Source organism: Cornus florida, unplaced genomic scaffold (assembly GCF_030987335.1).
Source record: "Cornus florida cultivar Cherokee Brave unplaced genomic scaffold, ASM3098733v1 CherokeeBrave_3.0.0_Hap2_Chr03, whole genome shotgun sequence".
Lineage (NCBI taxonomy): Eukaryota > Viridiplantae > Streptophyta > Magnoliopsida > Cornales > Cornaceae > Cornus > Cornus florida.
The window spans coordinates 71,278,455-71,284,128 of NW_026775573.1; the positions used below are offsets into that span (position 1 = coordinate 71,278,455).

The 5,674-nt window shown below is 35.7% G+C and overlaps 1 non-coding gene across 1 annotated transcript; it reads left to right on the forward strand.

Moving 5' to 3' along the window:
* The first annotated feature begins 3,117 nt into the window (after positions 1 to 3,117).
* LOC132301881 (small nucleolar RNA R71) lies at positions 3,118 to 3,223 on the forward strand. Its single transcript, XR_009480664.1, has one exon. It is a non-coding gene; the product is annotated as a small nucleolar RNA R71 (small nucleolar RNA).
* The last annotated feature ends 2,451 nt before the right edge of the window (positions 3,224 to 5,674 follow it).

Sequence of the window (5,674 nt, forward strand, 5' to 3'; positions counted from 1 at the left end):
TTTAATTAATTGAGTTTTAGTGTAATCAAACAATCAATCTTGCTATGTTAATCCAACATGTATAATCCCTTGGGACGATCCCTACTCACTCTTGCTATGTTAGTAGTAGTGGTTTTTATAAATTTAAACTTGACCTAAAAAGGCTTCTCTTGAACCGCACATTCACTACATTATTTTGGCGTATACAAGCTGCTATTGTCAATCCCTTCTTGAACCATAAAATGGATTTTCTCCCAACTAAGAATAAGATTGGTTTCCCTATAACGCTTAAACAAATTTTGGAGATAGTTCTTGAATGTGGATCCGAAAACAGAGAAGTCATCCATAAAGAGTTCGAGAAACTTTTCAACCATATCCAAAAACATAGACATCATACACCTCTTGAATGTCGTTGGCGCATTACACAATCCAAAAAGCATCCGTCTATATGCAAATGTACCGAATGGACAAGTTAAAGTAGTTTTCTCTTGATCCTTAGGATTAATGGCCACCTGATTATAGCCGGAATATCCGTCTAAAAAATAATAATAGCTCTGGCTAGCCAATCGCTCTAGAATCTGTTCAATAAATGGAAGTGGAAAATAATCTTTTCTAGTAGCGGAGTTGAGTTTCCGGTAATCAATACACACACACCATCCAGTGGTGGTGCGCTGTGGAACTAATTCTCCCTCAAAATTCTCAACCACTGTAATACTGTCTTTTTAGGTACTACTTGAGTAGGACTCACCCACTTGCTATCTGAGATGGGATAGATTATTCCCACATCTAGCAACTTCACAACTTCCTTCAAAACCACCTCCTTCATATTAGGATTCAATCTTCGTTGGAGCTCCCAAGATGTTCGGGAATCCTCCTCCAAAAGAATCTGATGCATGCAAATTATGGGACTAATTCCTTTTAAATCAGCCACAATCCACCCAATAGCCTCTTTATTTTGCTCAAGAACTTTTAAGAGACTACTTTCTTGGGAACTCATAAGATTGGAACCAATGATCACTGGAGGGTGTCATTTAAACCCAAGAAAACATACTTGAGCTTGTCCAGAAGTGGCTTAAGCTCAAGCTTAGGTGGAGACTCTAAGGAAGGAATAGGTATAATACTAGAAAGTGGTGGAAGAGACTCTAATCTCGATTTCCATTGAGGAAAATCTGTGATAGGAGTGGAGTTGAGCAAAGAATTCACTTCAGCTATCGATGGTTCAATATCAAAATCTTCATAATTGAAGTGATTCAGACAAGCTTCTAAAAGATCCTTGGATAAAATAATTAGGAGTGATTCCTTAACCAACTCATCAATAACATCAAGGAAGAAGCATTTACTATCACCATGAGGATGATGAATAGCATTGAAGATGTTTAGCTTGACTTTCATATTTCCAAAATGGCTCCAGTCCTATAGTTAATGCAAGCATTCGTTGTGGCTAGAAAAAGACGCCCAAGAATAACTGGAATATACTTTTTGGAATCGTGGAACGGTTCTGTATCAAGTACTAAGAAATCGACTGGAAAAAAGAAGTTGTCCACTTTTATGAGTACATCTTCAACAATACCTCGTGGTTTTCTAACAGAACAGTCAGCAAGCTGTAGAACAACCGACGAAGGTTTTAACGCACCTAAACCTAACTTCTAAAACACCGAGTAAGGAATAAGATTAACAATTACTCCAAGATCAAGAAGTGCTCGCTCTATCACATTGTTTCCAATGATGTAAGAAATTGTAGGAGCACCAGGATCTTTAACCTTAAAAGGAGTGTTATACTTAAGAATAGCACTGACTTGCTTGGTGAGACAAACTTTTTTAGGAACTTGGCTTTTAGATTTTCTCTTAAGAGTACACAAGTCCTTTAAAAATTTGGAGTAGGTGGGAATTTGCTTTATAGCATCAAGCAGAGGAAGATTGATTTTGACTTGTTTAAAGACCTCTATCATATCTTGAATTTTCTCCCCTTGTTTACCAAAGTGGGAGGGTTCCTTAAGACGTTCAAGATAAGGCGTTTTTGGCTCATAAGCTGTCTCAGGACTAAGAGCAGATGAAGAAGTGACTCTACCTTCAACTCTTGTGGTGGATTATGGAATAGAACTTGAGGAAACATTATTGGGATGTGGATTATGGATGATAGGAACAATGAGGATCCTAAGCCTCTTTTTTTCTTCATGTCCTTTTTCAACTTGATTGTCAAACACTTTTTCACTCCTCAATGTAGTGATAGCACTTTCTCATGATGAATACTTGAGGAATTAGTTTCATCAATCATGTAAGTTTGCCCTTTCGGGTTGGCTATTGACTGACTAAGAAGCTTTTCATCCTCTTTTCGAGATAGAGTACTCGTTATTTGCCCAACTTGTGCCTCTAGCTTTGCTATGGCTTAAGAATGAGAATTAAAAAGTTGGGTATTGGCTTTAAGATTAACTAGAGCATTGAGTACTTGATCCTCAAAAGCAGAATTTCTAGGAAGAGGTGGAAGATTAGGAACTTAAGTGGGTTGATTCTTAAACTGAGGTGGACGATAAATACCAGATTGGTTGAAAGAATTATTTTCTGGCATAGGATTGGATGAATTTTGATACTATCCCAAAGATTGGGGAGCAATGATTCCTTGACTTTGGTTACACCATGATAGATTAGGGTGATCTCTCCAGCCAGGATTATATGTAGAAGAATATGGATTATATTCTGATCTAGAGAATGCAGCATTCACTTGCTCCTGTGGGATCTCAGATGATTGTCCCATTATAAGGGCAAGTGTCAACAAAATGGGAAGGATTAGCACAGATTGAACAAACTTTCTTTGGCAAGGCAGTTTGTGGACTAGCAACAGGAGCAAAGCCAGATGATAGAATTTGATCGATTAAACCTACGATTTAAGGCTTCTATTTGGCAGCTAATTCACTAGATTTGTCTACCTCAAAGACTTTTTCAACTTTATGCATTCCAGGTGAAGACTTAGACCTAGAGGAAGACGCATGTTGCATTGAATTTTCACTTAGGTCCTCAAACAGTTCCCAAGCATCAGCTAGACTCTTACGCAGAAAAGATCCATTACTAGAAGCATCAACCATGTTTCTATAGGAATTAGAGAGACTACTAGAGAAAATCTGTATTAAGTGCTATTGGGCAATATCATGGTGTGGACACTTTCTTAGAAAATCATTATATCTCTCCCAAGCATCATGGAACTGTTCTCCCGGGATTTGGGAAAACACCATGATTTCTCTTCTCATTTGACAAGTTTTACGTACTGTGTAGTACTTTTTTAAGAACTCTTGTTGCAACATCTCCCATGTAGATATGGAATTTGGAGGAAGGGAATACAATCAAGTTCTTGCTTTATCCTTAAGGGAAAATTAGAAAAGTCGTATCCTGAATGAATCATTGGTAAGAGTGGTTAACTTGGTAGTTGATGTAATGACCTGGTCATTTTTCTTTCTTTCATTTTTCTCAAATTTTTACTGATATTTTTTTTCCGTTGTCTTTTCTTTTTTGTGTTCGGTTTCTCTTCACTTAGTGTCATCCTGAGTACTCAGGAATGGTTTCCAATACTCTTTCCTTTGGATTGACGACTTCCTTTGAGGACCGAGTCATTTTTACATTTTCACTTTTGTGATACTATTCACTTTTTGTCTTTTTCCCGTTTGTCACTTTGTTGGCACAACCTCACTTTTCGTGTTCAGATTTGATTCGATTTTGCATGCATCCATGATATTTAAATTCCATGCCATGTGTATTTTTTCTTTCTTAGAAAAGCATGCTAAGTGTTTACTTTTCTTGTAAAGGGTATAGATGCATAACTTTTTGTGATATTCTTAACTTGTGGGGTTTTAGTATAATTAAATAAAGTAATTATTTTTCATCTTGAGGACCATTTTGTAATTTATTTTGAAAGATATTTTAAAAAATGACCTTTTTGTAATTTTCGGAAAGTGTGACAAGTGTCACACTCTCATTGGTCCACTTATTGACATTTGTGTGGAAACACTTTGATGCCTTGGATGATGACATGTGGAGGGTAGAGATTCACCCACTTGTTGACCTAGGATAGGTACATGTAATGACCCGGTCATTTTCATTTCTTTCTTTTTTCGAAAATTCTTTTTTTTCATCTTTTCCCAATTTCGTCCTTTAGTCATTTTTCATTTTTCTATACTTAACCTCACTTTTTGTGCTCGGATTTGATTCCAGCTTGGCATACATCCATGATATTTCATTTCCATGATATCTACATTTTTACTTTTGTAGAAAAGCATATTAAATGTTTACTTTCCTTGTAAAGTGCATGAAAGCATGACTTTTTGATAATTATCCTAAACTTGAGGGGTTTTGTGTAATTAGATAAAATAATTATTTTTCGTCTTAGGGACCATTTTGTAATTTAATTTGGAAGATATTTTCAAAAAGAACCTATTTGAAATTTTTGAAAAATGTGACAAGTGTCACATTCCTAAGGTGTCACTTGTTGATTTTGTGATGGAAGCACTTAGATACTTAATCTCTTGACACATGGAGGGTGGAGATTCACCCATTTGTTGGCCTAGGATAGGGGCACTTGTTGGTATGGATGGGTGACAAGTGTAGGTTCAATATTAAGTCTTAGAAGTTTACATAGGATGGTGACAAGTGTAGGCTTCACAATTGGTCTTGCATTAGTGTGTGTATAAGAGGTAGTGCAAGTGCACCTAGTGAGTGGAGAATCCCACCATTTTAACTTAGGGTTTTCACATTTAATTCAGTCATCTCTTTCCTCTCAAGAACCCTAACCTAGCCACCATTGAAGACTAAGCTTGGTCTAAAGCTTTAGAATTCATTTTGGCCTCCTTCCACTTACCTTAGACTTATAAGCTTGGAACACTTTATCTTCCTCTCACTCTCCTCTATAAAACCCTTGTTTAATTTTCCAATTTTAAGCTTGGTTGCCTTGGATTATAGAGATACTATTCTCTATTGAGGTAGGGGGTGTTATAATTTATTTTTCCAAGTGATTTAATTGATCTTGAAATGATATACAAATTGTATGCATGTCCTATGTTAATTTAGGAAATAAATAACTAATGGTAGTTTGCATATAATTCATTTTAGACTTGATAAATGGTATGGCTATGACTTGATCTTTGTTGTATATTAATTTGGTATGATTTAAATAAGCTTTTAAATCTAGAGAATTAATTAATTTAAATTGATTTAAATTCTACTTAATTGCACCATGCTTAAATTCCATTTTTAACTTGATATATGGCATGTCTATGAGTTACTACTTGTCATATATTTAATTGGAATCATTTGGACAACTCTTGAAATCTAGAGAAATTACTTAATTAGTTTAATTAATTTCTATCTTATTGTTCTAATGATTTAGTCATTCAATTTATGGAACTTGTTGTGTTTTATCACATATCATGACTTGTTGCTCTACTTGTTGATTTTGGAAACTTGGGATATTATCAAGAACTTGACTAGGCTAGGACTTGGTTCTAGTACGGGAGATAGAGAGCTTCCTACACTATAGTGCACACTAGGGGAAGGTACCCATGGGTTAATAGCCCGAAAGTGATCCCAAGAGTACGGTTTTAATCCGGGCAACATCCAAATATCCACTTTGGTTTAATTTTGCGTTTAAATTCCAAGTTGTTACCTATGTGAATTTGCATCTCATTATGCTATGTTCAAAGTTTTAATGTCA